At 38.5% G+C, this 25,919-nt stretch overlaps 1 pseudogene; it reads left to right on the top strand.

The window, feature by feature from the left end:
* Positions 1-261: 261 nt before the first annotated feature.
* LOC139320702 (E3 SUMO-protein ligase KIAA1586-like) lies at positions 262-22,119 on the top strand (annotated as a pseudogene).
* Positions 22,120-25,919: the final 3,800 nt, after the last annotated feature.

Below are 25,919 nucleotides of genomic sequence, written 5' to 3' on the forward strand. Positions count from 1 at the left end.
ACAAATAAATGAGTTTTATTAGAGAACTTTTCTTCGGGTTTTATTTCAGAATATTGCAACTTGGAGAAGCCACAATCCATCCTCTAATTAATCAGGGTGATTTGTCCCAGAGCCAAACATGGGATTAATCAATGCTCTGACATTCTGGTAGCAGAGGATGGTTGATTTATGGTTTTTTTTTTCCTTGTTTGTTATTTCTGATAAGAGCGCATAGGCAATTAGTTTTTTAGCTACTGAGGTACGCTAATTATTTTTGCTAACATGCCGAGACACAAGAAAAAGGAAAAAAATGAAGCCCAGAGCTTTATCCTCTTTGGAAGAAGAACAGGAGATAGTAATGCCTTCAAGATTCCAGCCTCTTGCTACAGCTATGCAACTGGAACAAGAAGGTGCCATAGGTGAGGAAGATCTGAAAATGCTTTCGGAAACACATCAAAGGAGAGATATCAGAACAGCTGCTTTTGAAGATAATGAATTGCGACTGAGGTCAGTAGCTTTTTCTTCTCAATTTGCATGCTATGAATCTATCCTCCCAGAGCCCACAGATTACGATGTGCTTGGTGCTAGGCCAAGAAAGTTTCCACAAACTGCCGAGCATTCTTCCTCACATATAGAAGTAATTTACTATCCTCCTCAAGGGCCTGAAATCACCCAGCGTGAGATGGCCATCAAATCCTATCATGAGCATGTAAAATATTATGAAAATGAACTGTTTCGATTTAAGAGAGATTTGTTTATGCTGGAACAAAAAAAGGCAGAGCCCCGTGACTTAAGTTTTTCAAAAAGCGCCATCTTGTCTTCTTCCTCAGAGCCAAAGACACTCCCCCTGGTGGATTTTGTGTCAGGCCAATTAAGACAGAGAGCACTACATACGTCACATGAAAGTCTCCCTGATCAAGTTACACATAAACCTGCCACGCAGTCTTTTCTTGTAACTGCAAAGCTGCCTGAAGCTAAAGGTGCAGCACCATCTGCTGGCGAAAGTAATTTGCTACAGGAAGCTGAAACAGAACGAAACGTAGATGAACACTTTAAATTACTACAGCAGACCCTGGCAAACCTGTCTCTAACTCATTCAGAGATTCAAGCTGAAATGCCACAAGTGTCTCCACGGGCCCAAACTCCAACACCCCCTGGTGGTGTTGGTGTCCTTTTAGATGGAACACAACCACGCTTAGTGCAGCAAAGGCAAATGACTGCATCTCCAGCAGGTCATGCCAATATTGCAGCTCAAGCACAAATGGCAGCTGGAATACAGCACATTCCATATGTGCCCCAGCAACAAATGCCTGCATATATGCCACAGCCACAAGTGCAAATAGGGCCAGCTTCTGGTCCACCTCCAATGGCACAAACAAAGACCATTTTTAGGTCCACAACAGGCACAGCAAATACCACAGGCATTTCTGCCGGCACAGCCAGCATACCAAATGCAGGCTCCTTACCAGGCATTTTCTGTCTCTCCACTAACTGGTGAGTCAAAACTAAAAATGTCAGGACACAATTATAAAGCCTGGGTCAGTGAGATTACACTATTGCTTCTTAGAGAAGGCACTCACTGCATGATTTTTAACCCTCCTGCACAACCTTGGAATTTTGCAATAAGAGATTTAGAGATAAGAGCCCGCACAACATTATTGATGTCCATGGATACTGAACTGCAGGTCACTTTTCCACCAAATACAACAGCCCGACAAATTTGGGCTGAATTGGAAATTGCTACAGGCCTGTCTCAATTGAATCTTCATGTTTAATCATGTCTGAACTCCACGGTTCGAGATTGAAATCAGGTGAACAAATTGGAGGACATTTGACCAAACTGAAAGGACTGAGAACAGAATTGAGAGAAAGAGGCCATAACATTGAAGATATTCAAATGATCAACATCATCATTAACTCTTTGAATTATGAATGGAAAGATGCTGTTACAAAAATTAACCAAGTCCCAATTGCTCAATGCACAGTGGACAATATCTGTAGACTTTTAATTGAAGAAGAGGCATTCATGTTGGCCACGCCACATTTGAGAGGACCACCCGCATCAAGAGCTCCAGCTAGGCGCCCCTTCCAAGGAAGGACCTACGCTCCAAGGATGCCAAGATGCTACACCTGCAATCGTGTGGGACATGCCACCCGGGATTGTCCCCAACGAGTTCCAGCTCCCGTCACATACCAGCCCAGAGGAACAGATTCCAGAGGCAGAGGCAGAGGCGGAAGACAAGGTCGTCGTGGTCCTCGGCATGATCCACAAACTCCACTCGCCACATTGGCTTTAACCAATGATCCACAACCTCAACCAGAGTACGACAGACGACTCCTGTGGACTTTGGACAGTGGTGCAGCATTGCATGTTACCTACAGAAAGGAACTTTTCACAGAGATGCACGAGCCTGAACCTGAACTACGTGAACTTTATTCTTTTTCAAATCATCCTTGTCAGGTCAAAGGAAAAGGAACTGTTTATGTTGAAGAGCTCGATGCATTCATTCCTGATGTTTATTACATACCAACAGCAACCAGTAATTTGCTTAGTCAGAGTCACTTGTCTAGAATGTTAAAATTCCAGGTTCACCACCTTGAAAATGCAAGTTACATAGTTAAAGATGGAGATATTGTTGCTGGAACCATATTAATTGGTGGTGTTTATTACTTAAAGCCAAAGCCTAAACCACAAACACAGGCAAGTATACAAACTCCAAAAAGGGAGAGCACAGGCCCAGAGAGAGATGCTCCAGAGAGAGATCCTGTTGCTATTCCAAAGGGTCCTAAAGCCAACAAAAAGAGAGTTGGTAAACAGGTTGCTCAGAGCAAGCCTGAGGTTCCGCATAAAAATGTTAATGTTGAGAATTCACTAACAGGTAAACCTTTGCATTCCAGGTGTATCCATAAATGGCATAGAAGATTGGGGCATGCCAGTTTTCGTGTTCTTAGGAAGATGCCGGAGTTCGCAAAAGCTTTGGATCTAAAGGGGTATAAGGTGTTTTTGGATTGTGCTGTCTGCAAAAAGGCCAAATCCAAAGCAGCAGCCATTCCCAAACACGCTACACGCCTGTCAACACACATTTTTGATTTGGTTCACACTGACATAGTTGGTCCATTTCCGCCATCATTTGGTGGTAGAAAATATTTTCTAACAATTGTTGATAATTACTCTAGATATGGATATGTATATCCTATGAAAGAAAAATCAGAGACTTTTCAGATCTTTAAAGACTTTGCAGCCCTTGTTTCTACCCAACACCAAGTTCGCATCGCCAGAATCCAGAGTGATCGTGGTGCCGAATTCATGTCTCAGCGTTTCCAGGACTGGATGCGTAAGAATGGAATTCTTCATCAGACGTCAGCCCCTGACACACCGGCTCACAACGGAGAGGTACTGCAAACCATGATGCGTTGTCTCCTAGAAGACGCCAACCTTGACATGATATACTGGGGTGAAGCTATAAAGTATGCAAATTACATTGTCTTTTTTTTTATATATAATTTTTTTATTCATTTTATATTTTAAATTACTAACATTACAAACAACATATACAATATTTCACCCTGTGCTATACATAAGAAAGGAAGATTTGGTTCTTCGGATATATCCTCATGATCGCCAAAATCCACGTTCTCGGGGTACAGGTACCGAAGCATCCAATTTTCCCAGCGCATAGTCCACAAATGGTTTCCAAATTTTCCAGAAAATATCTTCTTTATAGTCACCATTTCTAATTTTAATATCACATGTCATTTTATCATTTAAAGCTAATTTCCACATTTCACAATACCATTCTTCTATTCTAAAATTCACATCTAATTTCCAATATCTGGCTATTATAATTCTACCCATTATAATCATAATTCTAATCAATTCTTTCTCATATTTTGTTGGTTCTATTTCCTTAATTATCAACAGTAATATAGTTTCTGGTCTCAATATTATTGCTTTCCCCATCATTTCAAATATCATTTCCTCCAATTGTTGCCAAAACTTTTTAACTTTATCACATTTGTACCACATATGTTCATAAGTCCCTAATTCCATGTCACATCTCCAACATTGTTTACTAATTTTTTTATCCATCAATGACAATCTTAATGGAGTCAAATACCATTTCCAAACAACCTTATAATTATGCTCTTTAATCCTCACAGATAAAGTCTTCATAATTCTACTCTTCCAATTCACGTTCCAATCTAAATCTGATATTTTAATATTAAGTTCTTTTTCCCAATTCATCTTCATCACCCTTTGTGGTTTTCCATCAAAATTTATAATCTTATATATCTTACTAACGAGTCCCTTTAGCCCAATTTCATCTTTCATAATTTGGAATACTAAATATTCAAATTCAGTTTTACTTCTACTTATCGAACAATTGTCCCTTACCTTCTTAGTCCATTTTTCTATCTGTATTTTTTCAAACCAGCCTAAACCCAATTTTTCAATGATTTCTTTTTTCCTCCTTTCATTTTCTGAAGTTTTTAACCAATCTATTATAGTTTGTATATTTTCATCTTCCATTACCCTATCACGACTTATATTAGTTTTAATCGGCCAATTTTCAATTGTCTTCCCTAAGAAAATTATATCTGGAATTAAAATTTTAACAAATTTGTTCCAAATTTTACTCAGTCCCTTTCATTTTTTTTTATTGCAAAAGTTTTACAATTACATTTTCACCCCTTTCCCCCCCCAACCCACCCCAAACTTCCCAACCTCCCTAACCCTCCCTAGCCCTCCCCTCCCCCCGGACTTCCACACAATATACTCATGTCAAGTAAAAAAAACCCCTTTGTATAAAACTTGAACCCCTCCCTCCCCCGTATAATTTTTCATCTTCATTACATTAAAATATTACTGTCTTAACATATCATTTTCAAATGAAAGCTATTTGATACTTCCTAGTTTGATATTTGTTCTGAACATAATCTATCCACTTTTTCCATTCCCATTCATAAGTCTCTTGTGAACAATCTTTTAAGTATGCTGAAATCTTCGCCATCTCTGCAAAACTGGCCATCTTCAAAGTCCATTCCTCGATAGTGGGCAAAGCTTCATTCTTCCAGTATTTACCTATCAACAATCTTGCTGCTGTTATCATATACAATATCAATTTTGTTTCACCCAATGTAAAACCCTTAACTATACCCAATAAAAACAGTTGTGGAGAAAATTGAATTTTTTTCTTCAAAACATTCTGCATGACCCACCAAATTTTTATCCAAAAAGCCTTAACTTTCCTACAAGTCCACCAAACATGATAATATGTAGCATCTAAACAATCACATCTCCAACATTTTGGCTGAACATTAGGGTACATACACGACAATTTTTTGGGGTCTAAATGCCATCTATAAAACATTTTATAGTAATTTTCCCTCAAATTCTGCGACTGTGTAAATTTAACGTTCTGAACCCAAATTTTTTCCCATGTTTCCAGCATCACTGGTTCTTCAAAATTTTGTGCCCACTTAATCATACAATCTTTAACTAATTCAGTTTCTGAATCCCTTTCTAACAAAACATTATAAAGCCTTTTAATATGCATTGGACCTTTCTCTTTTATGTGTCTAACCAATTCTTCCTCGTGCAACATAATACCAGTTTTTTGGTCCTCTTTCCATCTCAATTGTAACTGATTATATTGTAACCAAGTTAAGTTAATCCCTTCATCCAACAGTGTCTGTAATGTCTTCAACTGCCATCTGCCCGCATCTGTAAAAAGAACCTCTTTGTATAAACCCCCCCCCCGAGTGACATTATATTTGTATTCCACATAATATGACCAAGATCCAGCCATAGCGGTATTTTATAATCCCATTTGAATCGGTGCTTCTTCCAAACTCTCATCAAAGAGTCTCTGAGTATATGGCTTTTAAATACTTTATCCACTTTGTTGTTATAAATTAAGTAAGCATGCCATCCAAATTCAAGATCAAAACTTTCAATATTCAGTATTCCAGTCTTTTTCCTTCCAAACCAATCGCTTGCTAAGGTCAAAGCTGCTGCTTCATAATATAACTGTAGGTTTGGAAGTTTAAGACCTCCCCTTTCTGGAACATCCTGCATAATTTTCAATTTCACTCTCGGTTTTTTCTCGTTCCAGACAAACTTATTCACTCCAGTTTGCCAGACTTTCAGTTGTTTATCACTTTTAAGCACCGGAATCATTTGAAACAGAAAAAGAAATCTTGGCAAAATGTTCATCTTAGCTGCTGCTATTCTTCCAAGTAGAGACAGCTGCAGTTTTTTCCAGGTCTCCATATCTTTCTGCACCTCTCGCCACAACACCTCATAGTTATTTTGAAACAATTTCATGTTTGATTCTGCAACCTGAACTCCTAGATATTTTACCTTTGGTACAATCTCAAAACCTGCCCTCCTTTCAAGCTCGTGTTTACGATCTTGTGTCATATTTTTAACTATCATCTTAGTTTTTTTCTGATTCAGTCTAAAACCTGAAACTTTACCATAGTCTTGTATAATGTCCTTCATCTGGATTATTGATTCCATTGGCTGTATTAGGGTAACGACCAGATCATCTGCAAATGCCTTTATTCTATAATCCTCTTGCCTTATCATTATACCTTTCAAGATATTAGAGTCCCGTATTGTATTTAACAAGACTTCTAGTGTTAGAATAAATAAAAGTGGGGACAACGGACATCCCTGTCTTGTTCCTTTTTCAATTTTAAACTCAGTCGTCAGACTTCCATTAATAATAATCTGTGCTTTTTGCTCTTGATAAATTGCTGAAATCGCCTGTATAAATTGGTCCCCAAAGCCCATCTTTTTTAAAGTCTTTAGTAGAAAATTCCAATCCACTCTATCAAAGGCCTTCTCTGCATCCAGAAAAACCAGCACTGCAGGGATCTGTTTATTCTTATCAAGATATTCCAATAAATCTATAACTTGCCTTATATTGTCCTTCATATATCTACCCTCGATAAATCCCTCTTGGTCATCATGAATCACCTTTTGGATTACTGGCATCAGCCTGTTGGCTAGTACTTTTGCATAAATTTTATAATCAGTGTTAAGAAGAGATATTGGTCTATAATTCTCCGGTTTTTTAGGACCTGCATGTTCTTTTGGTATCAAAGAAATATAAGCTGTTGTCCATGATGGGGGTATTTTACCCCCTTGTTGAATATTACAAAACAAACCTCTAAGTTGTTCCACCATTTCCGCTTGCAAAGTTTTATAATACACTGCAGTCAAGCCATCCGTTCCAGGAGCTTTAGCTATTTTTAATTGTTTAATTGCTGCCATTATCTCCTCCTCTGTTATAGGATAATTCATTCTTTCCTTTTGTTGGTCTGTAATTTTTGTAACTCTTTTATTATCTAAATATTTTTCTATAAGTCCATTCTGCACATCATCTTTAGCATATAGTTTAGTGTAATAGTCCACAAAAGCTTCTTTAATTAATTTTTGTTGAAAAATTTCTTTCCCTCCAATATCAATATTATCAATAGTCCGTATACTCTGCTTTTTTCTTAATGTGTAAGCCAACCATCTGCCCGGTTTATTGGCATTACAAAATGTATTATGCTTCGCATATTGTAAGTTTGTTGCAACTTGTTCCGCCATAAGCATTTGAAATTGGTCTTTCAGAAGTTTTATAACACCACGTATTCTTTCATCTGTTGGGTTTTTAATAAGTAGCTGTTCTTTGTTCTTTATTTCTACTTCCAATTCAGATCTTTTCTTTTGTCGAGTCAATCTATGTTTAGAGTTCATATAAATAAGCACCTCTCTCATATAAGCTTTGCTCGCATCCCACACAATTTCAATTGGGGTACTTATTCAAGTTTATTTCAAAAAATTCTTTCAAGTGCTTTTTAAGTTCTATTATGTTTTTTTCATATCTGAACAAGTTTTCATTCACTCTCCAAGAGCGTCGTTCAGTCTTACCCATCTCAATTTCTATCCATACTGGGCTATGGTCGGACAAAGTCCTTGGAAGAATCTTTGTTCTTTTTGTCTTAACAAGTAAGTCATCTGACAACAAAATAAAGTCAATCCTAGAGAAGGATCTATGTCTGTCGGAAAAAAAAGTATAATCCAATTCTTTTAGATTGTGTATTCTCCAAATATCTTTTAATTCCAGGTCTTCTTTCATATCAAAAAAAGTCTGTGGTAGTCTGATCCTGGATTTCAGTCCCTTTAACCAATAGCTATTAATTACACATTTTGATTTTGCTTTATCTAAAAACCATGTTGAGCCAAATCTCTTGATGTCCTTTAATTCTAAATCTCTCCAATGACTATCTTCACCTTTAAATATTTTTACCACAGTCCAAATAGCATAAGCCCAATAATAATTGAGTAGTTTGGGGATTCCTAATCCACCTTCCTTTTGATTTTGATACCACATTTTCTTCACTAATCTAGGTCTTTTCCCACCATTGCAAAATTTATCCAATTTCTTCTGATATCCTTCAATATCTTTCTCTGTCAAGTTTAACGGTAACATCTCAAATAAAAAATTAAACTTTGGCAATAACATCATCTTACACATTGCAATTCTACCAAACCAAGACAACTTTATCATTTTATATTTATCTATCTTTTTCTCAATTTCATTCATCACCACATCATAATTTAATTTTTTCATTTCTTTAACTTTGAGTGAAAGTGTTATGCCCAAATATTTCAATGTTTTTTTAATCCTTATCCCAAGTTGTTCTTGCATATTCTCCCACTCCTTACCATTATTATTCATTAATAATTCAGATTTTGACCAATTTATTTTCAAACCTGTCATTTCCTCAAATTCTTCCAAATGCTTATGTATCTTTTTCAAATCTTTCTCTATATCTTTCAAAATAATCAAAGTATCATCCGCATACAGATTTATCTTATATCCCTTATACCCTTCCAATTCTTCATCTTTTTCTATCATTTTAGTCAAAATTTCCATAACCAATAAAAATAATGTTGGAGACAGGAGACATCCTTGTCTTGTACCCGCTTCCAATCTTATCTCTTCTGTCAGCCTTCCATTCACCTTCACTCTTGCACTACTTTTTTGATACAGTTTTGAAATAACATGTATAAACTTATTACCAAAACCTAGTACCTCAACAATTGTTTTAATAGTTTCCCATTGTACAGAGTCAAAAGCTTTAAAAATATCTAATGATATTATACCTATTTTATCAGCATTATATTCAGCAACATCTATAATATTTAATACTCTTCTGACAATATCACTCATGTATCTACCCTTCACAAAACCTACTTGGTTATAACTTATATATCTATCTATAAATCTACTTAATCTATTACTTATAATGGCAGTAAATATCTTTGCATCTTGATTAATCAAAGAGATGGGCCGATAGGACTCAATCCTTTCTAAGTCTTTATCTGGTTTAGGGATTATAGATATCACCGTTCTGTTCCATGACAACGGAACTTCTCCACCATGTAAAATTCCGTTAAATAGTTTTTGCAATTTTGGTATTATTATTTCCTTAAATTCTTTATAAAACTCAGCAGGTAATCCATCTTCACCTGGAGCTTTCCCTAATTTTATTTTTTGTATTACTCCATTAATCTCATCTTGTGTTATATCTTCTTCCATTAAATCTTTATATGTTTGGTCAATTTTCACAACATGTTTTTCTAAATAGCTTCTCAGTTTTCCCCGATCAATTAATTTTTTCGAATATAAATTTTGAAAAAAGTTCCTGACCACTTCACATTTTTCTAATTTTTTATAGCATCTTATACCCTTATCATCTATCAAGGCTCCAATTTCTCTCTTCTCTCTTTTATTTTTCGCCATCCTTGCCAATAACTTAGAATTTTTATTGCTAAATTCAAAAAAATTCCTATTTAAATATCTCATATTCTTTTTTACCAATTCTATATCTTCTTCTATCAATTTATTTTTTAGCAAATTTAATTCCTCCCAAAAAATTTTTTCTTTAGTAAGCAAAAATTGATTTTCCAATTCCTTAATCTGGCTTTTATCTTTTTCAATTTTATTTTTATAATTTTTATATTTTCTGCTTGATAACTTGATACTTTCCCCTCTAAACACTGCTTTCATCGCATCCCAAATAATTTCAAATTTAACCTCTCCATTATCATTCAATCTCCAACATTCTTCCCATTTTTTAAATATCCATTTTTTATCTTCCTCATTTTTATACAGTTTTTCATCATATCTCCAACAACTTCCTTTTTTCTCAGAATTAAAATCTATTTCCATCATAACTTCTGCATGATCAGAATCCTTAAAAATTCCTACATCTATCTTATCCACATTATTCAACAAATCTTTAGAAACTAAGATATAGTCAATTCTTGAATATGTATTATGTATCTTAGAGTAAAAAGTGTACACTCTTTCAGTTCCTTTCACTTCTCTCCAGACATCCACCACACCGTTTTGAAACATCCATTTATTTAAGGTCCCCATTTTATTTGCTCCTCCACAACGAGTGGGGTTAGTACTATCTATTTTATCTCTAATTAAATTAAAATCCCCAGCCACAATTACTTTCCCTACACTTTCGATTTCCAAAATTTTGAAATTTTCAAGAAATTCTTTTTGCTTCTCATTTGGTAAATATAAATTAACCAGTGTCACTTTTTCCTCGTTAATATTTCCCACAATTATTACATATCTTCCTTCTTCATCCACAATTACTTGTTCTTTTTCAAAATATACCCTATCTGATATCAATGTAGCAACTCCTCTAGCTTTTGAAGTTCCAAAAGATTTTTCATAAATTTGCATACCCTTTATATACATTTTATTTGAGTCTTCAGATTTCTGATGGGTTTCTTGCAAAAATAATATATCTGGTAGGTCTCTTTTAATTTTAAGTTCCAATCGTCTTCTCTTGATCTGATTCCCTGTACCCTTCACATTCCATGTCATTATTTTTATTAAACCCATTTAAACTGTAACTTTTTTAATCCTTTCCCCTCCTCTTCCTTTCTGTGCCCAGATCCCAACACCAATCTCCCACATTCCAAACAACATTCAACATAGAAGAAAAAAAACAATAAAAAAAAAATAAAAAAGGACAAAAAACACATCAAACATTGAATAACAAACAATCTTCGTCCCCCACCCCCACATGTGGCGGTCTCCAGTTATATTTAATTCCATTGTCTCTCAGAACCTTTGTGATTGGTTTCAAAAAAAATCTCCATGCCCTTTCTTCTCTTGATATATCCGGAAAGACTTGAATAATTTTCTCCTCAAATTTCAAAGCTTCACCCACCTCTCTCACTTTCACCATCACTTCCAATTTGTCACTAAGATTTGCAAATCTGACAAGTACATTTCTATTTAAGCCATTTTGTCTTTTAAACCCAATTCTAAAAACACTTGCCAGATTTGTTGCTGTAAATGTGATTTGTGTATCCAAGTCATTGAGCCATTTTAAAACTCGTTGTTTCAAATTGTCCACTTTTTCTTCTTGAATTCCACGAATAACCAGATTATATTTCCTTGCTTCTTCTTCCAAAAGACAAATTTTTTTATCTTGTTGTTCATTTTTAAAAAAGATTTCTCCAATTTGCCGATCTATCTTTGCATCATGTGTATGAATCTGCTCAATTTCATCTTTAATTATTGTCATTTCTACTGTTTCCTTTGCAAAATTTTCATTCATTTCTTGCTTCATTCTTTTAATTTCCAATGTCATATTATCCATACTATCTGACAGTCCTGATATCTTTTCACTAATTTTGGTTAAGGCCACAGCAACTTGTTGCATTTCTAAAGATTGTTGGGTCGCCATTTTTTAATAAGTTTTAATTATCCACTTTTGCCAAGAGGGTCTGTAATGAAGATTAAGGGACAGCAATCCAATATTGAAGCTGAGACAGCTTATTATTGCACTCAAAAGGACCAGCAATAAAAGTTTATAGTTCTCAATTCAGTTTACGTAATTTCCCTAAAAAAAAAAAGCTAACATCCGTTGGAAGGCACTGCCCAGAAATGCGTTTTGCTGCTTCAACTCAGGCACTTTCACAAACAAAAGATCAACTTGCTTAACGCACTGTAAGCCGCCCTGAGTCTCCGGAGAAGGGCGGCATATAAATCAAATTAAAAAAAAAAAAAAAAAAAAAAACTTAAAGTTCACATATTCTTCCAAAAAAAACAAACAAACAAACAAACAAACCCTTCCACCAGTCTTTTGATGTTCCGTGCCTTTATCCCACAGCAAAAACAAACACAGATCGCGGTAATAATGAGAACAAAGGCAGCTATTTACTCCAAATATGCAATCGCGACTGCCTATCTGGTCACCCCTCACTCCTTCCACTTTCCCACGCTATGAAAAGCTTCAAAATTTGAGTCGTTCAGGGTGACCTACCGATTCCAAAGTCAGTCTGCTGGGCCAGTATCTCTTCCGATACAATTTATAAAATTTTGGTCCTTATCGGTGCATTTCAAACACTTTAATCCACATTTATCTTCCGTAAAATGCCCTGCGAAGTGGAGAAAACATCCTCACACCACCACGGCCATAACCACGCCCCCGCAAATTACATTGTCAACCGTACTTAGAGCAGTGTAACAAATCAGACTCCTTTCTTCATGTTGTATGGCTATAAGCCCGATCTTAAAAACATTCATATTTTTGGTTCATATGCTATGGTGAACATTTCCTTAGCTCAAAGAAGAAAAGGAAGTCCAGCAGCAAAGAGACTGAGATTTATGGGTATTGATGATAACTCAAAATGGAGCAAATTTATTGACTCTAAACATGTAATTGTGATTTCCCAATCTGCTAATTTTGAAGAAGATATTGACTAGTCCAGGATTCATTCCAATGATCCTGGAGTTTATTTTCCTAGAGATGATATTGCTGATGCTACGCAGATTGATGATCAAGATTCCACTGGTTCTTCTCAACCTGATGTTCCGTCTTCGCAAGCTGCGGATGCTGATGCTAGCGACAAAAGTGAGGACAAGGACGAAGCAGAAGAAGACTGGACAGTTGTCCCAAGACGTTCCAAGAGGGCCACAAAAGGGATCCCTCCACAACGATATTCTTGGCAACTGACAAAAGCACCCTTGCCTTTGATTTGCAATGTTACACTTCCACCTGATAATTTCACACAGATCAAGCAGCTCCCTGATTCAGAGCAAGACAAATGGTATGAAGCAATGCAGGTGGAAATGGACAGTCTAAAGAAACTTAAAGTTTCAACAAACAAAAAGGTCATTGGCACTCGATGGGTCTACAGAATCAAAAAGAAACCAAATGGTGAGTCACTGTACAAGGCCAGACTTGCAGCTCAGGGTTTCGCTCAACGTTATCCTGAGGACTACACAAATACTTACTCACCGACAGTTCGAACTGAGAGCGTAAAAATTGCTTTAGCAACCAACACATACTGATTATGCAGAATTATGTTGTTATGCAGATTCTGATTGGGCAAGTGATAAGAAATCACGTAAAAGTACTTCAGGTTATATGATGTTCTTAAATGGATGTCCTGTTTATTGGCAAGTGCGTAAACAGAATCTTGTTCATCTACTGAAGCTGAATATGCTTGTGTTTCAGATGCATGTAATTCTCTAACTTGGTTTGATGCTTTAGTCACAGATATCTGGACACACCCGATCCGACCGATTACCGTGATGGAAGACAATGAATCTGTGGTTTATATTTCTGAATCACATTTCACAGGTTCTAGGTCCAGACACATTGACATCCGTTATCAAAACATAAAACATTTAGTGAAAAAAGGTTTTGTTAAAATGCAATATGTATCCACACATGATCAAATTGCTGATATCCTCAACAAACCACTTCCAGCAGCTCAACACGAGTATCTGCGTAAGAAGATGTGCCTTATTTGATGATGTACTGATATTCACTCAACTGGCAAAGAAGGGGAATGTCACTGCATTATTTTATTTACCAGCAGAGCTAATTATTTCTGGACTATCAGACTTTCCGTACCTTGCCAAGAATTGTTATCAAAAGCTACTATGCATGTCCATCCACCCACATTCCTTCACACTCCTTCCTTTGACTCAGACTTCCATCCTTCTGAGGTAGGTAAAATGAGGACCCGGATTGTGGAGGCAATAAGCTGACTTTGTATTAAAAAAAAGAACACCGCTTGGGGGGGACAAAAGCCCTACTAAGCAGGTATATACAAAAGTATGAAGGCTATTGCTTAACGCATTGTAAGCTGCCCTGAGTCTCCGGAGAAGGGCGGAATATAAATCGAACAAATAAATAAATTTATATAAATAAATAAATAAATAAATAAATAAATAAATAAATAAATAAATATAAAGATAGAAAGGGAGAAAGAAATGGAAGGAGAATATGGGGTAAAGGAAATGAATACTAGGGAAAAGATGAAAATGTATTTTTAATGAAGTGATTTGAAAACCATATGGAAGTCAATATGCAGAAATGAACTGTATTTTGAATGAAGTCAGTTTAAAATATATGGAGGGATGATGAATGTAATAATTGGAATATTTTTAATTAATGAAGGGTATTGTAACAAATGGAATATTCTTAATTATATAGAATTTAACTAAATAAGAAAAGAAAGTTGAAATGATATTGGATTATGAACTACTTAGATATATTTAACTGGTTTTTGATAAAAATGTTGAAGTGTACTATTTGGAACAATTGATAAAGAAAAAACTATTTGAGATTGGAACAAGAGAATTTAAGAAAATAATTGGGAATTGTATTATGTTATACAAATTTAAATGTAGAGATATTGGAGCAAGATTGATACTTAATTTTTATTGAATATGTTCAATTGTTGAAATGTATTATTTGGAATAGTTGATAAACGAATCATTGGTGATTGGAATAAGAGAATTTAAGGTAATAATTGGGGATTGTATTATGTTATGTGAAGTTAAATTTAGGGGTTCAAATTTTAAGGAGGGAAAAGAAAAAATGAACTATATTAGGGTGAGAAGTTAAGATGAAGGGTAATATTGGTTTTTTAGAATTAGAGAAAATAAATGATATGAGAAAAATTGTATATAAAATTGTGTTAAAGATGAACAAAAATCTGTTTAAATTTAAAACCAGGCCAATATTCTGTTCAGAAAAGATGCATTGTATGTTTGTTTGTGTGTTTAAAAAATTAAAAAACTTTACAAAAAAAAATTGCCCTTTGGGCTGCTTCCAGTTCAGTGCTCCCATTTGGATTACAAGGGGCACCTGCTGTGTTCATGCAATTAATCAAAGAAATGCTACATAAGCATTTTTACAAAGGGGTCCTGGTATACTTAGATGATAATCTTATATACACTGAAACTATGGAGGAACATGTGAAGTTAGTGTCGACAATCAAACAAACTCAGGGCCACTGAACCAGGGGTGAAATGCTCCCGGTTCAGACCAGATCTGCCGATCAGGTAGCAATGGTGGTGGGTGGTTCAGAGAACTGGTAGCAAAAATCCCTGCCCCCCCCCCACGCTCATGGCCACCCTATCGCCCGGTCGCCTGCTTGCCCACTTGCCCATTTGGCACTTCTTTCTGGCTCACTTTTCACCACTTGGCGCTTCCGCTACTTGCTTTTCTTCCCCGACATCCCCCGGCCTATATAAGTTCCCCTTTCTACATGGCCCAGCTACTTCGGCCAGAAGTTCGCTGGCGCCTGCCCGCTCGGACCTCGCCTTCCTGGACCTCACCTAGCTGACTGCTGCTCCCTCAAAAAGGTAAGCATTGCCGGTTGCGGCCTAGCCTGCCGCGCCCCCCCAATCTCCGGGCTCACGTAGTTCGTGCAGTTCGTAGTTCATAGTTTGTGGGCCTTGTGCTGCCCCCCTGGTCCCTGGGTCCCCATGCTTGCCTGCCTGGCCTGGCTAAGCCGCCTAGCTAACCACCCACGTTCCCCCCAGCCTCCAGCTTGCTTACCTTCGCTCTTCGGACCAAATCCCGAGCTGCTGGTCACAACGCCTGCCTTGCTTCACTTGCTGCAATCCCTGCAATCAATTGCATCAGTTAGCAACTGAATCTGCCTGCCTGCAATCAATCTCATAGGTGAGCAACTGAATCTGCCTGCCTTATGCCTTCAATTGGATAAACAACTGGGGGTTTTTTGGGGGGGAGCTTTAAAAAATAGTTAACTGGGGTTTTTTTTTAGGAATTTGGGTTTTTTTTAGACATAGCCATTTAAAGTTTAGGAAGTTTTAAATTTAGCTGCTTTTATCTAAAAATATAAATAAAATAAAATAATAAAATAAAATATTTGTGCAGATTTCAGAGATTTGGTGTGTTTCTGTAGTGTTTCACTCTAACTACACAAACACACAATCTCACAAAGCTGTATGTGGCATTTTGTGTGGAAAAAGTATGAAAGTTGGTTTTTGAGCTGTGTGAGGTTCCTGCTTGTTGCAGGGCCCATTTTGGGTCCAGCGCAGCTGCTTTTACATTGTGTGTGAGTCACTTGTGTTGTGTGTGTGTAAAGTGTGAAAGTTGGTTTTTGAGCTTTTTGTGGCTGTGTGAGGTCTCTGCTTGTTGCAGAGGCCATTTTGGGTCAAGCACAGCTGCTTTTACATTGTGTGTGAGTCACTTGTGTTGTGTGTGTGTAAAGTGTGAAAGTTGGTTTTTGAGCTTTTTGTGGCTGTGTGAGGTTCCTGCTTGTTGCAGGGGCCATTTTGGGTCAAGCGCAGCTGCTTTTACATTGTGTGTGAATCAGTTGTGTTGTTGTGTTGTGAAAGTTGGTTTTTGAGCTTTTTGAACTTTTTGTGTGCTTTTATATTGTGTGTCATCAGCTAACAAACCTCCTTTTTTTCTTTTTGCAGTAGCTGCCGCCTTTAACAGGAAGGGTGAAAAGGCAATAGACTTTGATGGATTTCTTGGCCAAGAAACCAAAACATGAACAACAACCAGCAGAAGTGGAACCAAAACCATCCCCAGCACCACAAGCACCACCACCTGAAACCGGAGAAAGCAGCAAATCAAGTATAGAGTCACCCACCACACCTGAAATCGGAAGCATTCTTCCAGACTGCTGGACCATGCAACAGTAGAGCTACTTCCAAGAGAAGTAGGATGGGTTGGAAGTTTCAAACAAGAAACTAAGTTGTAAGTACTGTGCAAAACATGGCTTTGTAATAGAGAGCAGTATTCATGTGTCCAAAGAGTGGAAGCTTTTCAAGATTGAGGCGGCTAGGAAAAACAAGGAAGTACACCAGGCGTCTCTAAGGAAGAAAATGAGAAAATATTTTGTATCAAAATCGCACACCATTTGTAGAGACAACGTAAAACAAGCTGAGCAGGAAGCCATGACAAAAGCAATGGACAAGATTTCTGAAAGGCAATTTGGCACCACTTCTAAAATGTTCAAAACTGTTTACAGCCTGGCAAAAGCATGCAGACCAATTTCAATCATAGAGGAATTGACAGAATTACAAACTGAAAATGGCGTAGATCTGGGAGTAGGATTGCATTCAAGGTCAATGGTTGTGAAAATAGCTGAGTGCATTGCAAACAAAATTAAAATCCAAATGTTTTCCAGCATCATTGCACAGAATCTGAAAATATGTCTGATAATTGATGAAGCTTTAACAGTATCCTACAAACCAGTTCTGATAGTTTTCATAAAAGTTGAGGACTCAGAGGACCCATCAACAATTTTTGTCGAGCTTGTTGAATTGAAGAAACAAGATGCAGAGACAATATGTTCTGCAGTTTTTGAAAGTTTACATAAGATTGGATTTACCCGGGACTTCCTACAAAAAAATGTAATAGCATTCTGCTCTAATGGTGCCAGCATTATGCTTGGGAGAAAATCTGGAGTGAGCACCAGAATAGCAAAAGAGTTTCCAAACATCATCATATGGCACTGCTTGAACCATCACCTTCAACTTGTTTTAGATGATGCCATAAAGGAAATAAAGCAAGTAAATCATTTTAAAATATTTATTGATAAGATATGCTCCATTTTCCAGCAATCCAATAAAAACCAAATTGAACTTGATGAAATATCTGAAGAACTTGAAATTAACATCATAAGGATTGTTCGAGTTTTTGGACCAAGATGGGTTGTCTGTAGTTTACGGGCAAACATAGCTGTGTGGTGTGCTTATCCTGTGCTACATCAATATTTTCATGCGAATGCAAAATACTCAAGTATGGCTGCCCATCTGGAAAATAAACATTTCTTAAATGATTTGGTATTGATGATAGACATTTTGGAAGAAATTTCACTTCTTTAAACTGCACTGCAAGCATGCAATACAGACATAATAAAGGCTGAAAAACTGGTGAGAAGATCAATAAAAGCATTTGAACTGCTAAGAAAGGGAAAGGGCCCTTACGAAAGAAAAGTTGAAGGACTAATTATCTCAGAAACCTTCAGGAATATAAAATTCATAGAAAATCATCTATTTGTTGGTTTTCATCAAGAAAGACTTTTACAAAGTATCATAAAAAATTTGCAGAAATGACTGATGGACTGTGAACATTTAAAAACTGGGAACCAATTGCAAGACACCACAAATAAACTACAGTTTCTACAGTTTTTGGTGCCAGAGTACTGGGATTTTGACAATAGTTGTTCCATGGACAGCAGCTGAAAAACAACTGCGCACCTTTGGTGACATTTTCAACTACAACATTGACATCAACGACTATAGAGATTTTGTGGAGAATGTGTTAAAAGATTCGAAGAGCTATGCAATTCCTGACAGTATCAAAAAAGCAAAAGATATTGTCAGAACAATTGCAGTGAGTTTTGCAGAAGCGGAAAGGGATTTTTCGAAAATGAACCTCATATGTTCAGAGAGCAGAAGTTGTCTAGCCATTTCCAATTTAACCAACCTCATGACCATCAGCGTTACCGTGCTACCTCTTCCAAAATGGGACCTTATTCCTGCAGTGAAAAAATGGTTCAGAGAACACCATTGCTCAGCCAATGATCCACGCATGAAGTGCAAGAAAAGTGAAAGTGAGGAGAGTGCCACTGAAATACCTATGTGGAAACATCTTAAAGCTAAAGACAACTAACAGTTTTATGTAAGTATTTGTGTACCTCTTTTATTGGTTTTTTTATTGTTTTGTGTACTTCTGTTATTCTTATTTATGTATTAAATGGTTAAATTTGTATATCATGTTATATCTCCTTGTAGGTCATTATTATCATTGGTGCAAGAAGTGACATTGAAGACAACACTTTTATTGCTCTTATATAAGTATTTGTGTACCTCTTATTGTTTTGTGTACTTTGTTTATTTAAGTATTGCATGAAATAATTGGTATAACTTTTTGTAGGGCAAAAAAGGGCAAAGAAGTGACATCGACTTGGCCACATCCACCTGGTCACCTGACCATCAACCCACGCCTACTGGGTCACCTGACCACCAAGCCACGCCTACCAATTAAGCCATGCCCACAGAACCGGTAGCAAAAAGTTTTAGATGTCACCCCTGCATTGAACTGTATACTAAATTGGCTAAGTGCAAATTTCACCAGAATAAAATTGACTATTTCAGTTATCATATATCTCATGAGGGGATAGAGGTGGACCCTGAGAAAGTGAGGGCAGTCTTAGAATGGGCGCCCTCTCACACCAGAAAGCAGTTGCAAAGTTTCCTGGTTTTGCAAATTTCTATAGACAATTCATCCCCTCATTTGCTAAGATTCATCCTGGCGGGCTTTGGCCCCTCACGGAGCCCAGAAACAGGAAGAATTCAGTGCAGGGGACAGAACTCCATTCTCCTGTGTCTGAAAGCTGCTGCGACATCAACCAGAAATCTGGTTTGTTGGCATTTTCAAAGTAGTTTTGTTTTTCTCTTTTAATCTTTTGTGCTAGTTCTTCTGTTTCCATTAAATTGAATTTATGTTTTATCAGTTCCAATTTTTTTAATTTCTTTTTTGCGGTTCTTTCTGTAACTCTGTTTCCAGTCTTTTGTGTTCTTCTGTTAATCTCTTTTGTGTTTGCATCTTTTCCTTGTTCTTTTTTGCTGTATAGGTGATCCTGAATATATGCTTTTGCTGTATCCTATATGTTTTGTAGTGAGGTCTCTCCTTTTTTATTCTCTTTGAAAAAGAAGTCCATCTCTTTCTCCATTATTTGTATAAACTCTTTATCATTTAATATTGCTTGATTCAACATGTAATGTGGGTGTATCTAGGTGCACCCACGATAGCTCACACGGCTGCATTCTGGACCAACTGTAGTCTCCAAACACTTTTCAAGGGTAGCCCCATGTAGAGCGCATTGCAATAATCTAACCATGAGGAAATAGAAGAAAAATCAGAACAGGCCAAGAAAAAAATGGATGATATGAACCAAAGGCTTACATAGGAAAATAAACAGTTGGAGGAAAACATGATTTCATTGCAAATGGAAAAGACTGCTTACTTTCTGAGATTCCAAAATATAGAAGTGGAAAAAGGAGAAGACCTACCTGATATAATGATAGAATTGCTGGCAAATGCTTTACAAATTACAAAACAGGAAATGCAAGCAGAGATTGATGTCATATTTCAAATACACACAACCTACGCGAGAAGACATAATCTCCCAAGAGAAGTTCATGTCAGATTTGTCAAGAAGATGATAAAAGTTGAAATACTCAAAAAAGCAAGAGATGAACCTCTGCAATATAAAGGCAAAGAAATTGTGGTGATAAAAACAGGTGCCAAGAAGAGTAAGAAAACTAAGACGACAATATCAATTTCTGACAGGTCAGCTGATTAAAAACATTGTAAATTTCAGATGCCTGATACCAGAGGCAATTTTGGTAACTTGGGAGTTCTGCTTTCAATGGGCATGTCACTCGGAATGCACCAGGCCATTCAGGTCTCCACCCCCTCAAGTGAAGGAGAGGGAACTCAGACAGAAGAGAACCGGCAACTGGCCCCCTATGACAGTGAAGGCAAAGGTGACTCGATGGTAAGTGAAGCCATCTGCCCCTTCACTATTCCTGTGAGAATCGTGGTGCCACAATCAGGGGTTCAGGGAGAGGTGGATGCCCTAATAGTCTCAGGATGTACCAAGTGCCTAATTAGCCTACCGATGGTGCTGAGGTTGGGGATTTGAATGAGGAAACTCCTCCAAGCCATGAGATTCAAGTAAGTTGATGGATCACTGATAGGAGGATCCCCCGCCACATACCTACTTGAGCCACTGCGGCTAGAGATGGCCCGATTTTGGGAGACTATTTGCTTCGTAATAATCTCAAAAATGACTGAGGAAGTGAAACTGGGACTATCTTGGCTAGACATATGGGGCCCAATGATCTGATGGGAATGCAGAGAGAGGAATGGGTCCTCTCCCACCTTGAAATGACCCCGGAAAGGGGGCCATCCAGCAGACAGCAGGAACCAAAGAGAGCAAGCATCGGGGACCCCCCTCAATTCCCAAAGAATACCGGGATCTGGCTGGGATGTTCAGTGAGAAGAAATGAGATGCACTAACCCCGCCCCACCTCACAGTCTGTGCAATTGATATCCTGCCAGGAGTAAAACTTCCCAAACTAAAGATGACCCCAAGGGAGATGAAGAAGCTAAGGGAATACATGGACAAAAACCTATCCAGGGGTTTCATCCAACCAGCAAAATTTTATTTATTTTTATTAATGAGATTTATATGCCGCCCTATCTCCAGCCGGACTCAGGGCGGCTCACAACAGTAAATCTCACGTGGTGGCCTCTGTGCTGTTCAAGGAAAAGAAAAATGGGACTATGAGATTATGCATGGATTTTAGAAGAATAAACAGTGTATGCTTGGAGAACATGTATCCCCTCCCTCTTATGAAAGACATGGTGGCTCACCTGGCAAAAGGAAGGATCTTCACCAAGTTAAACCTGAGGGAGGCATACTACAGAGTAAGAATTAAAGAGGGAGATGAATGGAAGAAAGCATTTAACTGCCCCCTGGCTGGTTTCCAGTTCAAAGTGATGCCTTTCAGTCTCCATGGGGCCCCTGCGGTGTTCATGCAGTTGATTAACAAAGTGCTGCATGATCATTTGTATAAAGGGGTCCTAGTTTATTTAGATGACATTCTCATCTTTCCCAAGATGATGGAGGAACACATAAAATTGGTTTGCCAGGCACTGAAAAAACTCCTGGCCGCAAACCTCTATGCTAAATTGTCTAAATGTGAGTTTCACAAAACTGACCTTGACTACTTAGGTACCAAGTATTGAGCAAGGGGGTGGAGATGGACCCAGGAAAAGTGAAAGCCATCCTAGAATGGCAGCCCTTTGAACCAGCAAGCAATTACAAAGCTTTCTAGGGTTCGCAAACTTATACCATCAGTTCATCCCCTCATTTGTCAAGATAGCCTTGCTGATCACTGAGCTGCTAAAGACAGGAAAAGGGGGAGGGGCAAGCTGCAGCCCAGTCAACCACTAGGATGGACTATGGAATGCCAGGGGGCATTCGAGACCCTTAAGTGACTCTTTGTGAAGAAGCCTGTCGTAAAACACACCAAACCCAAGGAGCCTTTTGTTATCGAGGCTGAGGACAGTGATGTAGCCATGGGCACCATGCTCATACAGAAAAATCAGAGGGGAACCTGAAACCATGCAGATATATCTCCAGAAACTCACCGACCCCAAAAGGAAATGGGCAGTGTTGGAGAAGGAGGCTTTTGTTGTCCAGTGGGCATTATTGACCTGGTGTCACTTCCTAGAGGGAAGCAAAGTGTTGTTCAAAGTATGGACTGATCACAAGAATTTGGAGGCACTTAGGACCTCTTGGAAGCTCTTGCCTAAACAGGTCCGATGGGCTCAATACTTTAACCGATTTGATTTCACTTTGAAGTACATCTGGGGGGGGGGGGACACATCCTAGCAGATGCCTTGTCCCAAATGTCACAATACTAAAGCAATTACGAAGAAGTGGTCAATTCCATCATCCCCCTCCCTCAAAAGGCAGTGCAAGTAACTATGAGGCATCAAGCCTGAGGGAGGTCGACCGAGCCTGATGGAGAATTGACCCAGAAGCTCAAAGCCGAGTTACAGGCAGACCCCTAGTTGAGGGATAACAAACAGCTTCTGGTTTTCAGGGCAGGGTTAGCATGGAAGGTGCCCAAATTGTACATCCCCAGCACCCTCCAATCCAGGTTCTGCACAGAAGTCATGACACCAAGCAAGCTGGCCACTTTGGGGTTTAAAAAACACATCTACCGAATGCATGGAGTTCCAAGGAGAATCATATCAGATTGAGGGGTTCACTTTACAGCCAAGTTCTGGAGGGAGTTCATAAAGCAAATTGGGTCCTCCCAGGGGCTTAGTTCAGCTTTCCATCCAAGTACCAATGGGGCTGTGGAATGAGCGATGGTAGAGCAATATTTGAGATGCTATTACCAACAAACTAATTGGCCAGATTTACTGCCTTTCGCAGAGATTGCATACAACAATACTGTGCACAGCAGCACTGGGCTTACTCCCTTTAAAGTGACTACTGGAGTTCAGTTCGTTTCCATTCCTGAGTACCCTCAGGAGTCACCTTCCTCAGTGAGTCTCACAGAATGGGTGGACACACTGTAGAATGTTTGGGGAAATGTGAAACGAGCACCTGGCAAAGCTTCAGAGATGCAAAAAGAACAAGCAGACAAAAGGCGATCCCCATAGAGACCCTTTCACATAGGAGAGAAAGTCTACCTGTCGAGCCTTGGTTGGGTCTCGCCATCACTGGGGAGGACGACGAGGAGGGGGCAAGCTGCTGGACTCTCCAGGGGCGTGTCATCAGCTGTTTGAGAAGTCTTTACCACTCGCGCACAAAACGAAGCAAACTCTTTCATCGGAGATAGGGGGGGCATGGAGTTTGCAGATGACGCTGCCTTGTGATGTAACAGAGGTGTGCTCCTCCTACAGGCCAGCTAGGGGAAGGAGGGATGATGTTGACTGTTTGATTGCTAATTGATTTATTGTGCTCCTCCTACAGACCTGCTAGGGGAAGGAGGGGTGATGTTAACTGTTTAATTGCCACTTGATTTATTGCTGCGTATATAAAAGGCGCTACACTGCGATTGCGTGTAGCGCTAACTTTAAACCTTGTTTCCGGCTTGTGCCTTTCTCCTGCCTGTGTTTGCTGTGCTGAACCTAATTAAAGGATTGCAACTGCTTTATTCCATTCTGGTGTTGGCTTGTTTCCAGTGCAGTTGGGTGGACTGGCCGAGACTACCTTTCTATCAAGTACCTGAAACAAGTTGCCTTGCAAAAAACTGGGTCCTAAGTTTATTAGGACCTTTCCCCATTATAAGAATCATCAACCCAGTCACACTAGAGCTGAAACTCCCATGCCTACTAGGCAGGGGTGAAATGCTCCCGGTTCAGACCAGATCGCCCAATCCAGTAGCAATGGCGGCGGGTGGTTTGGAGAACCGGTAGCAAAAATCCCTGCACACACACACACCCATGCCCAGCTGAGCCACGATCATCAGAGGCTGTTTTTTTAACTTTTCAAAGCATTTTTTCTACAACCTCTTCGGCCAAAAAAATGCTTTTAAAATTTTTTTTAAAAAGCCTCTGATGATCACGCAGCTCAGCTGGAATCGTCAGAGGCTTTTCAAAGCATTCTTTTCTGCAACCCCTTCAGCCGAAGAGGTTGTAGGGGAAAAAATGCCTTTAAAAGCCTCTGGTGATCCCAGCTGACTTGCCTGATCATCAGAGACTTCTGAAAGCATTTTTTTTCTGCAACCTCTTCAGCCAAAGAGGCTGTAGAAAAAAAAATGCCTATAAAAGCCTCTGGCGATCCCAGCTGACTTGCCTGATCGCCAGAAGCTTCTAAAATCATTTTTCTCTGCAACCTCTTAAGGTTGTAGAAAAAATGCTTTTAAAAGTAAAAAAAAAAAAAAGTTGGCCATGCCCACCCAGTCACATTACACCCCACCACCACCACCAAGCCATGCCCACAGAAACGGTAGTAACAAATTTTAGATTTGTTACTACCGGTTACTAGGGAAAGTGCATCCAATCTTTCACAGCTGCTTATTGAAGCTGCTAATAAGATTGGCATTGAGGCCAATAGCTCAGGCAACCCCTGGTCCTATCATAGTGGAAAGGAAAACCCATTATGAACTAAGGATCCTAGACTCAAGACTACATAAGGGGAAGTTGCAATACTTAGTGCAGTGGAAGGGTTACCCCCTGTCAGAAGCTACACAGCAGAATTTAGAGCAGAGAGGTTAGTCAGGAAGTTCCATAAAAAAAATCCCCAGAAACCAAAGAAACCACCAGGTGATGGGAGGGGGAGATAATAGGAAATTAGCCTATCTATATTTTTTCCAGGTATTCCTCACTCACTAGGGGGAGATCCAACTGTCAACTTCGAACTGAATTTAGCAGAAGCCATTTTCCTATTCCTCAGTTGCCACACAGAGTGGGAAGTGGGGAAGGAGGATGGAATGCTTTGCTAGACACAACACAGATCTTTCTCATGAGAACCAAGGTCATCTCTACAGGTGATGGATAGAGCCGGGGAGGAGTGCCTGAAAAGCCCACCAATTAACCTAATTGGCCAACATGACCTGAGACTGTTGGGGAGGGAATTATTTCTTATTTTAATTATACTGAAACATTTAGAGTTGGCTTTGCATTTGATCATGCCGATATGATGTATCCAATAAAGAAGTTCTTTGAGGAAGTCTCTAGCCTCAGAGTTCTGATTTGCTTGGGTTCATTAGTCGGAACATTGACAATTTAGTTGGGTAATAAAACATCTGCAAGAAAACAACCAAGCTCAGAGGGCACTAAAGACCCCACAAACCTGATGCCTCAAGTAGCAAATTGTCTTGGGCAGCCCCATATTTGCAAATATAGAAATTAACGCTGCTTGCTGTTGGGTTTTTTTGCCAGATTTTTTTCTTCTTTTTGTGCACAGATTAGTTTAGATGCTCCCATCAGCCTTCAATAAATAAATAAAATAAAATAAATGGTCATTAAACAAACATTTGCAACTGGCATAACTGAGAGATGCCTCGTGAGGTTATTTTACATCC

The sequence above is a fragment of the Pituophis catenifer genome, unplaced genomic scaffold (assembly GCF_029215685.1).
Source record: "Pituophis catenifer annectens isolate HBS135680 unplaced genomic scaffold, rPitCat1.0.hap2 SCAF_8, whole genome shotgun sequence".
Taxonomy (NCBI): domain Eukaryota; kingdom Metazoa; phylum Chordata; class Lepidosauria; order Squamata; family Colubridae; genus Pituophis; species Pituophis catenifer.